This window comes from Sipha flava, unplaced genomic scaffold (genome assembly GCF_003268045.1).
Source record: "Sipha flava isolate LNK unplaced genomic scaffold, YSA_version1 117_pilon_pilon, whole genome shotgun sequence".
Taxonomy (NCBI): domain Eukaryota; kingdom Metazoa; phylum Arthropoda; class Insecta; order Hemiptera; family Aphididae; genus Sipha; species Sipha flava.
Genome location: NW_020271741.1, coordinates 126,234 through 143,091, shown reverse-complemented (window position 1 = coordinate 143,091; position 16,858 = coordinate 126,234). Strand labels below are relative to the sequence as shown.

General features: G+C 31.4%; 1 protein-coding gene across 1 annotated transcript in view; it reads left to right on the top strand.

Moving 5' to 3' along the window:
* Positions 1-7,631: 7,631 nt before the first annotated feature.
* The window catches only part of LOC112693628 (alpha-1,6-mannosyl-glycoprotein 2-beta-N-acetylglucosaminyltransferase-like), a 79,361-nt gene continuing 70,134 nt past the window's right edge, over positions 7,632-16,858 (top strand). The window contains exon 1 of the mRNA XM_025568794.1: positions 7,632-8,155. The gene's annotated coding sequence lies outside the window, so the exon portion shown is untranslated. The remainder of the gene's footprint in view (positions 8,156-16,858) is intronic.

The following is a 16,858-nucleotide window of genomic DNA, read 5'->3' as shown; positions in this document are numbered from 1 at the left end:
TTTGAAAGCAACAACAATTTTTGTCTGCGTACTATGGATCGAATTTGTATCAGATCAGAATATTAATATGCATTTTCTAAACAAATATGTAAATGCCTAAAATTCCGAGCCTTGGTTATAACAATATTGATATCGGATATTTTCCTTTCTTTCGTTAAAGTCGCATACGATATCGATGCACCTGTAGTTAGACTTACAATGTTCTGAATATATTCATAGGAGTCATTAACATTTAAATATGATTGCTTTTACCCTTTGTTGCTACCATATTAAATCGTGTTTTTATGTTTATTATAAAATGATATTTATGGTTACAGATATCACGTAAATATGAATGAAGTATATACCTATATACAGTGTGCACATTTTAAACGTAATGTTTAAGCTTTAGTCGTCTCATTTTATTTATTTAACGAACGATAATATCGTAATATGATCCGAAGTCCAATCAATGCTAATAATTCTTTCGTCTTTATAGTCAGTAATACGGATTGAGCCCAAAAAAACATTAAATTTTAAATAATAAAATTATATTATATTTTTAAATTATATTTTTTAGTTAGAGATAGGTACTGAATTTCAATTTGAAATCGATTGTTATTTTTTTTTAAATTATAAAAATATAATTTTGTGCATTTATGGTGAATATTTTACCGTTCACGATCCGTCAAAAAATACTAAAACGTGTGTACATCCATTGCTCTTGTTTTTAAAGTTCACAAAAAAATGTACTTTTTTCTTCAAGTTCCCGTTTAACATTAATCACGTGGTAATGTCACGGGCAAATAACACGGAACACCAAACGGTAGTCTCTTCGTTTTTAGTTTTATATATTAAAATCAATTCCATTCTGTCCTCGCAGTGTCACACGAGTTGTGTTTTAGATTTAGCAATTGTCACTGCGTTATTCGTTGGTGTAGTTTAACTCATATTGTTCATGATTTTCCTATTTCTCACGTGTGTAATATATAGTAACGTATACACTTTTAAAGATTTTTCCACGGGACCATATTTACATGAAAGACATGTAATTGCATAACAGTGATCGGTGGTAGAGTGTACATTTTCTCGGACGTTTTATTAGGTTCTCCCCCATCGTTCGAGACCGTTATGCGTCATGTCCACTGATTACAATAACATAGATACACATTGTACATGTCTCATCTTTAAACCTAATAACAGATCAGAACTTTTATACCGAAGCAATTTATGACTTTACATTTCACGACGGAGCGTCGTTCGCTTTGGCCACCATTTGTAATCCTCTTGTAATTTCCTTACCCCAGTTCCGCATTCGTTGGCTCGGTGCCGTCCGTATACAGAGTGTGTACAATTTACATATACACTGTGTATTAAATATTTAAATAAATAATATAATATTTTAATAAATAATTATAAATTTCTGTACAGCGCATGTAAAACGAACAATATCTTATTCGCGGTATCTTTGCACTCGTTGTGTAACAGCAGGGGATTCGATGATACATCATATTTCTTTTAGTTATAGTAACATATTATTATTACACCGATACACATGCGAAAAAAATGCTTGAGTGTGTTACGCGCGCTGTGCGGATAAAAATCGGTATGAATACATTTTGACACGCACTCACGTTATTTATATATGCATACCGTGAAACTTAATCGTATACACTCGTGGACGACACGAAGAATATAATATATTCGTACGGAATAAAAATCGTCATCCAAAGAGTTTTACGGAAAATATTTAAATTGCGTGTATCATTTTCCGTCAATATTATATCGTATACATAATAATAACGTTAATTTGCAGGGCCGGCGTTATACAATTTTGTCGGGGGGGGGGGGGACAAGTATTGCCGACTGAAACTTAATTTATGCCGACTCGTAATTTCTAAAAAAAAAAACTACGTGAAGTATAAAAATTCCTGGTTTTGCTGTGTTAAGGTGAAGTAAAATAATTAAAACAAAAACAAAATATAGAACTAAAACATTTTAAACCATTTTATGCATAGTTAAAATATTTGTTACTTGTATTTCATACAGATGTAAAATATACAAAGAAAAAAGGCTAAAAAAGATACAAGGCTGTCGGAACTATTTTAAGATTTAAAAAATAAGTCACGTACGAATATAAATCAATTAGTGTTTGTCAATAACTCAAAAAATTAAGTAAATAATAAGAATTTTTTTAATTTAGCAGACGGCAGTACATCATATTTAACAAAAATTATTACCAGATTACCTGAAGTATAAAGTATAAATATTGTATTTCACTAGTGATGTTACGAACCCTGACTTGTTAGGTCAAACCGAACTCGAACCGAACTTTTCTTAAAATTGACGAACCCGAACCGAACCGAACTTACATATTTTTATCCGAACCCGAACCAAACCGAACCTCCAAATATTTTATCAAACTCGAACCGAACATTAAAAATGTCAGAAAGCTAAAAAACTTAACTTTTTATAATATTTTTATTATTTTGGCATTATTGAATTACAGGAATATTAAATAAAATATTAAAAAAGTATTAAATAATAATGACATAGTATTGAATAATACCTAGACAGAATTATTGACTAAAGATTAACTTACAAAATAAAATTATGCTTATACATAAAACAAATATTGAATAATAATAAATAAGTAATAGAATTTTATACTGTACATTTTTAATTTATAAAATAATATAAAATAATATAATAATTTTGATTTAGGTACTTAAATAACTTTAATACTTAATTCTTGAAGTAACAATGAAATTTAAAATTTTTAAAATATATATATTTGTAAAAAATTAGCATTATTTCCAATTTCGGGTAGTAAACTACCTATTAAATGATGCACTTGACCCTGAATTTTAAAAGAGGGCATGAAGTTCCCTTCAGCTATTTCGTTTGCTCCAAACGATGTCATTTGAAACAGAGTATTATACCGTCTAGAATTATCAAATAAATGTTTTGATAGAGGGTGAGAATTATCAATTAAACTTTTAATTAGGTCTGGAAGATCCTCAAATTGGTATAAAACAACTTTACCGTCAGCGCAGCAAAGTCCATGGGTTTCATCTTTCCATTTTTTTTGCATGGCACTTAGGACATAATATAGTCATTCACCCAATTTGAAGCGCTTTAATATTTAAATAATCAATCTCGGATTGATAATATAGGTACACGCACAATATAGGTACAATTGTTTTTAATTTTTTATGAACTTTTATGAACTTTTTTACTGACAAAAGTGGTACTAAAACCTTCAGCAGAGTGTCGGGTTTCAGCCAAATCGGTTCAGTAGTTTTCTCGGTTAGCGCGGTCGAAGAAAAACCCTTACAATTTTATATATAGTATAGATAGATTATAATAAAATTCTGATATTTAACTCTTGTATTTTTGATTCACTTTTAGTAGCTATAATAGTAAGCTATATCGATAACAAAAGGTATAATTTTTTTATTGATAATAATAAAATGAATCATTTTATAAGACTATGAAAATATATCCTCTTCGTGAAGTTACAAGCATAACTTATGATCAACACGGTAGTTTGCTGGTAGAAATTGAACTTTTTAAAGTGTGACCAGTAGAATTTGAACCTCAATATTGGACGCAAATATCAATGTTATTGCTTTACTTAACAAGCTTTTTTCTGATATACCTAGCAGTATACAAATATTAGAATGCACCATTTGTACCACAAAAACCTTATTTTATAATGCAAAAATAATACTCAATGAATTGTTTAATAGTAGTGGACGGTTAGAAGATATAAATACATATTTAAATAAATATGTAACGGAAAAAAAAATAAAAATAGTAACCAAACTGCGAAAATATAAGTAGAAATTATATAAGAGTACTGCAGGAACATGTTTTATTGAAAACAGATGTTTTTAAGGATAATACGATAAATGAAAATAAAATCTTGGTCGATGATGTACCATTAAATTTGTTTGCTGGAAAAGAAAGGTAAACAGTTATATACTAAAAAGAACTATTCATATATATTTAAGGAGGTAATTTATTATAAACTACTAAGTTTTTACTGCAGTCAATAATTTCGTACATTGGAGATGTAGATGTAAAAAACATGGGTCACTATGTAACACACTGCAAACGAATTAAAGGTTATTGGAAAATACATAATAACTTGGTAAAAAAAAGAACAAAATATAAGTGTACAGAATCCAAATATGTGAAACCACATCTATTATTTTATATAAAAACTAGCTGAATTATCCGTCGTTGCCGGGTTTAAGTATATAAATGTATGTAACCTGCCAAGATTAAATTTTGTTAAATCTAATGAAATTTAAATTAATTAAGATTTTTGAAATAATATTTTATACATATTAATTTAGTTATTATCATAACCTATTCAATAAGTTATAGCTTACAACTACCTGAACCTCTCTACAGTTTGGTATTCTGTTGAATACATATAGCATCTCACTTCTCCGAATATTTTACCTTTTGTCAATAAGCATGGTCTTTTTGACTTTTAACCGAAACACTCTTGCAATTATATCATGTCGATCATTGACCGGGAAGTAAGAGCTCTTTTATCTCGTCCCAGCAAGGATTACATGTAAAAGTAATAAAAAGGTCAGGACGACCGTAATGTCTAACGTAGGTCATAGCATCTTGTGTTCTTTCGTGCATGTACCTTGGCCCACCAGTAAAAGTTGACGGGAGTATAACCATTTGGCCTAACTGATTAGCTTCTATGTCTCGTCGTCCAATCGCATCTTTTAAATGAATATAACTATCTGCACGCAATTTGGCTTGGTTGTTTTTGATGTAATTTAGTCTTTCAGTTTCAATTTTGGCGTATTCATCTACCAAATATTGACTGAAAAGAGAACGATAATTAACTAAATATTTGTCTTCCCCTTCTCTGACCATTATTTTATATGAGTAAAAACTTGATGCAGAGACAGTTTTTTTAAGCGGTAACTTGGTTTTTGGATCACGTTGTGGTATATTGATTGCAAACCCATAATCCCCCCCAACAAAACATTAAAGGATACTGCAGTGCGTCGTATGCTCGATGTATCTCACTGATACGGTGAAGTGAGTTACTTCGGTTTTCGAGGATGATGTCTCTTCAATCAAACTGCTGATCTACTAACACTAAAGCAACTTCATTTGCCGTTGGTGCATTATACCTGCCTCTATGTTCTTCTGGTGGTTTTTTATCTGCATGTATTACAACTTTAAATGACTCTGAAGGAGGTATTTTATCGATGGTAAATTGTAATGATCAATTGTAAATTATGCGGTGGCATGCCTAGTAAATCCAATGAGTTTAAAAACTCTGTTGGATAATTTACAACTTCAGTAGCATCGCAAACTGTATCTAGATTTGTATGACACCAAGTTTTCTGGTAACAAATTTTGTATCTTGAGATTCAATTCGTTGACCTTCACATTTTTTGCTACTAAAATTGCTCTTTCTGCCAGCCACTCATGATTTGTGTATTGTCTGTGTACACTGGGACATATCTGGTCAATGAGAGCATCTTGCGAATAAATGATTGTGCAGAAATCGTTCGGTAATTTTATACATCCCGTTTCATCTGTAGTAACTTTCCCATCTCCAATATCTAACAATTGTTTTGAGAATCTTTTGCACGCAGCTTTTTTTGATTGAATCGAAATCGAAGTATCGAAATCGTTCGCTATCTATCTTTATACATATTTCGACCATGAATTGTTGACAAAGCTTATGCATCGTAAAATAACTTAGTCCTGATCGCGTCTAATCATCAACCGATATGCATCATAATTTTTTGAACTAACATTCTTATTTGTTTTGGCACCTGTTGCGGGATCTTTTTGTTTAATATTTATGTAATACCCGTCATTTACTACCAAAAATAAAATTAATAGTTTTTAAATAGTTTTTAATAGTTTTTTAATAATTTTTTAATAGTTTTATTTAATATAATTAATTTTCAATAGCGCAGTTATCGACCTGGTCAAAAAATATTAAACCGATTTCAACCCTTTAAATTCAAAATTTCGAAAAATCCTTTCTTAGCGCACGTTTACATCATAATAGCTATCTGTATGCCAAATTTCAGCCAGATCCGTCCAATGGTTTGAGCTGTGCGTTGATAGCAGTTAATCAGCTTACTGTTTTATATATACAGATGTTCATAAATTGAGTATGTTATAAAACATATTTTAGCCTAATCGAATAAAAATAAAAGTAAAATTCAAGTTAATTAAGTCATATTTATACAATCCCGATTTTTTTTTTTAAATATAGATTTCTTTTCTTCAATTTACGAAATGTTCTAGGTGAGTTGATTTAATTGGGTGATTTTATAAACTACAATCTTAACTTTTTTATAAAGATATCTTCTTAGAGAAATCCATCGGTACTCAAAATTGATGAGGTTACAAATTCTAAAAAGTTGGTTACAAATAGTCACTAATTGAGTTTTATATGTTACAATTTGTTTTGGACGATTTCGTTGAATTGGGGGGTGGGGCTGCATGAAGTTAGCCTCTCATTGAGAAAGTACCCGGAGCTTAAAAAAATGAGGTTAAAAATTCTAAAAACTTGGTAACAAATAGTTACAAATTAAGAAAATAAGGTTACAATTATTTTGGAAAGTATTTTTTATAATTGTCGGGCTAACTTCACACACGTCAATTTTACCTATTTTTTTTTTCTTTCGGAGTTTACAGTAAAAAAAGGTACTTGTGGCGGAGTTTATACGCGCCCCTAATAATATATAGTAACTAAACTCTGTTGTTGGACATGATAACTTTAATTTAATGATCAAATACTTGTAGAATGTCGAAAGCAAGGCTTTGCACCCGAATAATTTTTTCGGGTTTCGGGTGTTGAATTTATTCGGGTGTTCAAACACCGCAATCCAACATTTAAACAAACGTTTGGGTGTTAATAACCGTTATTATTCGGGTTAATATTGTTAATACGGCTGTTAAGTATTCAAGGAAAAATATTATTTTTCTTTGGTGGAGGGTGGTTGGGTAGCTGAGTACCCCCTCCAATAATGAAATATTTATATTTTTTGTTACCTGCCTATGTAATAAAATATCAATTTCTTATACAACTGTGCAACAGTTTTTTAAATTAATCTATCCTTATGTTAATTTCAATTAATGGTGTAACTACGATTTATTTTCGGGGAAGAGGGGATTATTTAATATGTGTATGAAGCTTATAAATTATAATATCTATTAAAATTAAAAATACTAACACTATGTCCTACTCCTAGTTAGTGCGGGCATATCGCATGCGACAAAAAACAAACTATTTCGTATTCCGAGTTTGTGTTTGTGGTATAGGCAAAATCGGGGGGTACTTGAGGGGACTAAGCCCCACCCCCAGAAATATAAAGTACAAGTCTTAGCTCCCCTAGCCCTAAAAATTGTTAAGTGACTAAAAATACAATAATTATTATAATTGTAAAATACATTTTTAATAGCTGAATTAAAAAAAAATATTGAGTGATAAAAATTAAATCAAATTCGTAAGATTTTACAAACTTCTTGTCATGACTTGGAACGATCTCAATTAATGTAATATTAATAATATGTTATAATACCCGTATAGGTTGTTTAATTTAATTAATTAATAATTTCTGTTTAGAATACCTACTCCAAAAATGTTTAAGATAAGGCACCTTGTTCGAACGAGCTATTCGTATCTGGCCACAACAACCGGTTCACTCCGATAACATGCAGACGATGGAATTTTCGCGAACTTTTCGGTCGGCGCACTTCATCGCGCTGGCATCACGCTCCGAGGCGGCACTTGCGAACAGGTAAACGGGTTGCGCAGATCGTTTGTGCCAAATTGTATTTTGTGTGTTTTTTTTTGTTGTCTTCCTGTTGGAGATTGTCATCACGTGACTATGCGAGACACAGTACTATCTCCTACGCCTCCGTTACGAGTGTTTGGTTGGGCCGTTCCATAGGCCAAATAGTTGTGCCGTGGTCCGTCATTTTCGTGTGCGTGGCTTGTACTTTCCACATCGCCATTCAGGCCATCGGCAGTGTCACCGTCGTCGAGGTTGGTCGCGTCCAGTGAGCTGTTCCGAAGTAGTCGACATCCGTCGGTCTTGGTGGCTGTCGCACGTGCTGTGCGCACGGTCGCGTGGGCGCAACCACACAGACCATAAGACCGTTCGAGGTATTTATGATCACAACCGGTGACGCGTAGCGTGACCTGAACTCTTTTATTGTTCAAAATGTATTATTATAATTATTGTTAATTTTTTTAATTAAATTTTTTAATTTTTAATTGTATAGTTATTTTCATCGTTATTATTATAGGATATTTATTTTAATATAAGTTAACGGTACCATAATTTATGTTATTTACTCAATCTGAGGCTACCTCTGTCCCTCATTTCCTTTTGCTGATTGACGTTATAGTCGGGTTTATTTCAGGTGTAGCGAAGCCGTTGGATTACCTCTGTCCGACCATTGAGGTTTCGCGTACACACCTAATTTTTTTTTTTGTTTAAATTGTTGATTAAAAATGTCAAATTGTCAAACTTCGTAAATTGCCTTGTTGAAATAAATAATTGCGCACAATGGTATCTATAGGTGTAATAAAAAAATAATGCTCAGCCCCCACAAATTTCACCGAATTTCCGTTTATGGTTTATGGTGCGTGCACACACTAAAAACGCACTAGCTAGAACATAGCGTAATACAAAAATAATAATTTATACTATTGAATGTTACAATGAAATTATTACACCAACAAAAATTGACAATTCACGCCATAGACATGTCTACTACACGTCATACACTGAACAAATACGAATAACGCGAACAATAATTTAAGTAATCATACGCGTGACATCATTTCTATTTCAGACTTAGGCTCGGGCCACACTATGCGTTTTGTCGGTTGCCGATGAACCGCATCCCGATAAACCGCAATCGGGAAGACCGACCACACCACTACGCGTTTTATCAGTTGCTGATTTAAAAAGCGCGGAAAATATTTTAATTCAATATAATATGTTCTTGGAAATATTAGAGTACTGTGATATTATATTTGATTTCAACGAAATTTAGCTGGTTTATTATTATATTATTACTATATACTGCTAAAGATAGACCTATCATAATAATCAGATTGTAGACTTTTCATGATAATTATATTGTTTTATAAACTAATATAGAATAAGAAACCTTAAATATGTATATAATATTTTAAATGATTTGATTTCGACGAAATGTGTATTGGTAAACCGCAACCGATAATCCGCAAGTTTGGTCGGCACAATACGAAATAAAGTGTTTTGAAGTACTTGCCGAAACGCATCGGCAATGCCAAACCGCAACACGTTACGGTTCGTCCCGACGAGTTTTAAATCGGTTAGCTGAATCGATCAGTGTGGCCCCGAAAATGCCGTTTATTAGTTATTTATATGTTATTTATGGATGTTGCGGTCGTTTATCGATCGGTTCCGGATTATCGGCAACCGACAAAACGCATAGTGTGGCCCTAGCCTTACGGTATTGCAATAAATAATGACTCGGTGATTCGTAGAACTACCGATTAAATTACCTATTAAATTATAATAATACGACGTATCCGCTTGGGATAATTTTAAAATTAGTATCTCAGTTGTTTACACTTGAACATTGAACATACCATTCATGCACACCTGTCATTGGTCAATTGTTATTGTCTTTATTTAGATACATTTAGATTAATTAACAATTTTGTATATTATTTGTGAAATTATTCCTGTGAATAATAATTTTACAATTAAACAACTAATGACAAAATTGAAATAACCACAACAAATATATACAAAATGATATGTCACATAAAGATAGTAAAATAAAAAATTATTCGGGTATTGGGTTAAAACCAATATTTTATTCGGGTTTTGGTTAATTCGGGTGTTTAAAAAAATAATCATTCGGGTTATATGGGCTTTGGGTGTTTAATTTTTTAAGGGTTTTTAGGGGTGTTACGGGTTCGTGTTAATTCGGGTGCAAAGCCCTGGTCGAAAGCATGTTGATTTACTTGTATTTAAACATTTAAAAATCAGGATACACTCTGTTAAGTACTGCTGGAGTATACTTGAAAGTAATTATAATTGAATGAGTCTTATTACATTTTTATAACTATTTCATATACTTTTGAATGAATAGCACATTTTTTATGTACAAAATGCGCAATAAGTAATGAAAGTCAATAAAATGCCTTATACTTATGTATGTAAAAATAAAATATTATGTAATTACGTAGTCTTGTAGGAATGGCAATCTCCACAACGTATATGGAAGTAAATAATAATCATTCTAATCGAATATAAAACGATATTAACCGTCTTGTGAACTATTTCCGATAAGAACTTTATAAGCTATAATATATTTTATCAATTAATTACTCACAAATACATATATGACGCGTCACGTATTGTAATAAAGAAGCTCCAGTCATACAATGGAAATTGTTTATTTGTAAAATACTAAAACGTTTATTAAAATGTCAAATCGATATACATTGGTTATAGGAACGTCCAAATATTCAAAAACAAGCATTCGAAACATAAGAATCTGCTGCCCGATTTAACAGAACAACAATAATTAAAACTTTTTTTTTATTTAAGTTTGATTATTCGTTTAAATTATAATCATGTTTTCATTCATTCATGTGATAATTATGTTACAATCAATAGCTACAAGAAGCCTGATAACCTTATAGTGAACCGAATTTAACCGAATAGGTCACACGTTTGTTTGATGAATATATTAATGAATAGCTAATAAAAAATATTAACTGTAACTGTAAATCACGAATTTGATTCAGCATACAGTTTTATTTGTATGTATATTATAATATAATATCGGATGCGAGGGCAGATATTTCATACGTAATCCCGCTTCACAGTGGTCTGAAATCCAATTTAGGTGGAAAAAAGTACATTTTTAAAGTACAATGAATTAATATTTTTTTACAAAAAACCTATATGTATATCCTACACAACATAAATGTAGTACCTCAGATAATATTAAGTGTATACTAACACACTTTAACACACACTATTATCTGAGGTTCTACATTTATGTTGTGTAGGATATACATATAGGTTTTTTGTAAAAAAATATTAATATAATTGTTTATGTTTTATCAATTCATTTGTTTGTTATTTTATGTTATCATTTTCGTGCGATGCGTAGCGGTGCGTTACGTATCCGCAGCCTTCGTCGGCGGCGATGATAAGCCTCCGTGTGCGACCGGCCGGGCACGCAATCGCGCTGTTATCATCGCATGAAAATGTCGTTATTCCACGTTTTAAAATTTTATCGGTTATGTTTCGTGTAAGTTTCAAGTCATGCTCTCAGTGCCACTAAGTTCATTAATTTCGAGTGTTTTTCAACTTTGTGTGGTGGCACTGGGGCATTTTATCTTCATTGTGGTGTCCGGCGGCCTTAGCCTTCGTGGTGAATGTCGTCGGCCCCATCTCGCTCTCGTTTTCGTGTCTTCGAGGTGTGCACATCAAATTTTATTTCGTTTCAAGTTTTCGTACGTCCGCAGCTATTTTCATTCAAACCATGTTTTTTTTAGTAGCATTTTCGTTTTGTGAATAACGTGGTTTTCATTCATTGTTTCATTGTCCAGGGCTGTGGACCATTGCAGTTTTTTCGTTGGTGACTGTGCTTGAGTGGTCGCACGTACCAATTCTGTGATTTATTTTCATTTATACACTGCGGTGTGCCGTCATAGGCAAATGTCTGATCACAGGGTTGGTGCGGTCGCGTGGATGGAATCAGCCATTTCAACATAGTCACAAGTGAGTATTGGTTGACCATATTTGTTTCATTTGTGTTTAAAGGCCGACGGGCCTAGCCGTCGAAGGCACATTATTATTATATTGTAATTTATTATTTCGTGAGTGCCGTGTGGGCAACACATTTTATTTATTTATTTAGTTACCATTTGGTTTTGCATTAACATTATTATTATCAAATTTCTTTCATAATCCAATTATACAGTCCACTTAAAATTCAATTTGTCTTTTTCTATGTTTTATATCTACTTATTCATTTCAAAACAATGTTGAGTTCCCCCTGAGTGGTTATTGCTATTACCAGGGTAAAACTTCTACCAATAATATACATAAAAATAAAACTATGCTGAATCAAATTCGTGATTTACAGTTACAGTTAATATTTTTTTTTAGCTATTCATTAAACAAATGTGTGACCTATTCGGTTGTTATACTTAATCTATTGTATTAATTCAAGTTTTGTCGTTCATTCCACTCGTATTAATTAGTTATATTTTACATTTTTACGTATTTTCGAATGGGAATTGGATTTCGAAAACCAAGCTAAGTTCAATAACTATAATATATTTTTTATGATGTTAGGTATAAAATATAATTGGAAAATTAGTAAAAAAAAGGTAATACTTATATTTAAAATTGAATAATTGAAAAATAACCAAAAATAATCGTTAACTAATACATAGATACTACAGTACATATTCTATTTTATTCGATCTGAAAATTTGGTTTGCGTCCATTTGTGTCTTAATTTTTAATTTTTTTTTTTTTTTGTAGTTAGTTCCAATAGAAATGTTGATATAATGGACTCAGATATTGACGAAAACTATTATTAATAATTCTAATTTTCGTTATTATTCTTACGATGATTTTATATACATAATTAAAAAATAGAGGTCCATTGAATCCTCACTCCATAAAATCAAGAAGATACCTACTTGACATTTTGAAGGCTCGATACGAAACTGAACCATGGGAGCCACAATACACAAAATGAGTTGAATAAATCATTTTAAAGTTTTTACAAAGACTTTAGTCTATAAGTTCACGAAATCATATAAAATTTAACCAGGCTAATAGTGAGTGGCTTAAATCTGAACTAAAATTACCAATATTAGGACAAAAAAAAATTATAGAAAGGCCCAAAATAAACTTCGAAAATAGTTGTGAAAGATGAAAATGGAATAAAATTAAAACATTAACAAACAATTTGTACATAATATCATATATTACGAAAAAATTTACTTTTAAATTAAAAAATGTATATATTCGTATTACAATTCAACGGGTGTAAACAAATATTTCTTTTTTCTAAATATTTTTTCCAGTATCTTAGATCTATTTAATTTTAATTATTGTGATAAAATAATTTTTTCCACTTATATTGGATTTCAGACTACTGTGCGCTTTTTTGAACTCTCTAGAACAGTGTTTCCCAAACTGTGTTCCGCGGAGCCTTAGGGGTTCGCACGTATACCGGAGGATGTCCGCAAACGTAATTTTAAAATATAAAAAGTTTTATTATTTATTATTGTTTTTTAATTTTTATTTGTACTAAGGGGTTCGTAATTATTTTTACTATCTCAATGTGGACCGGCAGAAAAATGTTTAGGAAACGCTGCTCTAGAACATAGAAACCGGTATAGACCCTGTATACCGCGATAAACAAATTATTATTAATGAATATTTTACTCTTTTTATATTCACATAAGTTGCATCACACGAATTGTCGTCGTATTTATTTAAAATTGAATGATATGAAACGTTATTTGGTTTTAGTTATTTCGTTAAATCATTTTTCTCGATCGAAACCAGAAACGCGTAATAATAGCCGACAACGTATTTCTTATGAAAAAAAAAAGTACTTCAGATTGACGCGACGTACATGTCGAATCGAATGCATTAAGTGTTTATTGCATATTCGATAAATTTACTAACAATTAGAAAACATAAATAATTTCAACGAACTTACTTGTAATGATCTTCAACACGCCAAGTGTTCGCGTTTGCCCCGGATAAACGACCTCAGTGTAATGTTGGAAAAAATTATATCCGATCATAACAATTAAATCACCTAATTCTTGCTCTAGCGTACAATAATTTATACAGATGTGTACTAAGTCAAACATTAATGTTTAATTACGACCAGTAGATAGGTATTATATATTATTAAAATTTACCTATGTATACTATCCTACGCCTGTTATAATAATACATTAATATAATATTATATCCACGCATGTTTGGAGCAACTAAAACGACTAAATTACCTAAGTATATTTATACACCGTCCAGAGATCGTACATCGTAATACATTGTTTAGTAACACATTTACATATTATGGTAATTAACATATTGGTTGGACTTTGAAGTGAATATATATGTATACGTGTTATAATAATTATTGCGTAGACGGCGTCACTTCGACGACGGTGTGGGCAGTAGTTGCAAGTGAACGCTATATTATTGGTGTACAAATCGAAAAATAGAATATTTTTTTATTTTTACGCGCGGCTATTAGCACGTCGTGGTACTCACTGCAATCCATCTTATTAAACGTAACATTTGTTGGCTACCCAATCAACACTCTTTATGATGTTACATGTACTTGTACGTACGCGCGCATGAAATTTTTCCGGACGGTTTAATCGTGATCGGTGCGCCGGTTTAGCTACATCAAAGCGTTCGGTTCGCTCGTAGTTAAATGAAGTTGCAATCTACAAGACTGGTCTACGTAATATAATTTTTATTATGTATAAGCTCTGTGCACAGCGTAATTATTATAAACTGCGGTTCTTTGTGCTGCGTATAAAACGAAATTACAATATGCGAAGGATACTTTCGCAGACCGGCGCATTCGCAGGGAAAAGAAGCGAAATTATTCTGTTCCAAGTTTTTGAAGTTTGAGCCCTCTGTGCGCGTTTAATGGTATACATAGGTTTACCCTGTACGGTTATACATGCGTACTGCTGTACGGTACATTGTATTACTGTTATTATTATTATCTACGACGGTGGACCTACGAAACGTCTGTACGAATGATACGAAGCCCTCGTGATAAATTATATTTTATTCGTTTTTATCAGCTCTAGTGTTGTCGATGTCTTATATCGCACTACACTTCAAACATAAACAAATTGTAGTATCGCATCGAACGAGGCGTTTTTACGACTTCATTGTGTTCCGGCAGAAATAATGTTTACGATTTGACACAGTTCCCCAGCACGGTGAAAACAAATATACGATTCACGCGTCGCTCGGTTTCTAACGTGACAGTTATTCGCCGTGATAAGCCGCGGAAAACGTGTTTGATCTATCGTTAATAACATCATTTGCTCAGGAGTAATGGCATGATTTCTAAAAATTAAAAATAATTTTTGTAAGGTATACCTAAATACATTTTCTTTTGTATTAAGTTTTTAATTTCGTTTAATTTTAGCATACCTGTTGGTAGAAGATTGAATTTTATTCACAATTAATGTCAATATTACATTCAAAACACGTTTTGATAGACGAAGCCGATTATAAAATTCAATCTCATCTCAAGTACTGAAATGATCTAATCCACAGGTTCTCAAACTTATTTCATCCACCGAGAAATCGGTTAGTTCTCCACTGAGAATCAATAATTTTCCAGCGCCCCCCCCCCCCCCCCCCCCCCCCCACAAAAAAATATTTTAACTTACCATCTTTTATTTCTTTTAAAAACAGATATTAAAATTTATAATATATAAATATGCTATATCTTATTTCTGAGTTCTAACATAAATTTTAAATTAGCTTTTTGGATGACAGCAATTAAAACGCATACTTATTCGTACTTAAAAGTATTTTTATTAAAACGAAACATTTATTGTTAAAATTATTCATATTAAAAGTATTTTTATTAAAATCATGCTATAAAAAAAGTTATAAATTCAAAATTTAAAATTTACTTAATGTGATGGATGAACTTGATGCGCATTAACGAGTTTGTTAATATCTGGCTCAAATTTACTCAAAAACAGCCGTAAATCACCGCGTTCAGTAGCAAGCAACCGATTTCTCTTTTTTGTTAGCAGTGTTGCTATAGCACTAAATCCACTTTCAGACAAATACGATGATGGGAATACTATCAGAAATCGTTGAACAATCGACCATAAACTAGGGTACAGTTCCATGATTGGCTTTTGCATCCAAAATTCTTGATAGCCATTCTTGAATTTGAATTTGATTTCCTCATTTGTGGTCAATTCTAAAAGTATGTTTATTATGTATAAATATATAAATGAGACTTTTTTTTAGTATAATATAATATTTATATACATATATTTTTTTTTTGTATTGCCCCCTAAACCCAACTCAACGTCCCCAAAATTTCTTCGGGCATCCTACCGCTCTCCTGGACTACCAACGCCCACAGGGGGGCGCTATCGCCCACTTTGAGAAAGACTGATCTAATCGGTTTCTATAAATTCGCTTTTTTCTTGGGCGATACAATCGTTCAATAAATTTAACAATGTTAATTTAATTATTATTATTAATTTAATTTTAATCATTAACCATTATCAATCACTTAAACAAATATTGAAGTTTGAATGAAATGTAAATGGTTTATAATAAATAACCGTGGACTGTATTCGTTTTTTACTAAATATATTTCGTCCACAAAAATTTTATTTCGGTCTCCGACAGTTGACTACTGGGTAAGTACCAAATTTGTATTCAGTAATCAGTAAAACGTACATTGTATAAAATACATGTAAAGAATTTTATTATTTTTCGTTTAATTTCATTAATAATTCAAATATATTTAAAATTAATTTATTTCCATAATAACATGGTTGTGTTATTCATATAATATGAGGTTTTAATGTGAATATATTATACCATTTTTATATGTGGATACTTAATATTTATAATATGTCATAAATAACTGGGTTCACCGCTATTGATTTTTTGTTGAATCATTTTGTAACTGAAATTCATGAAACATGTTTACTAAAGAGTAGAGCCTTAAACATGTTCTATATCTAATTTAAAATCGCAGAAAATCAAATGAACTATATAGCTAACCTAACATTATATCATGT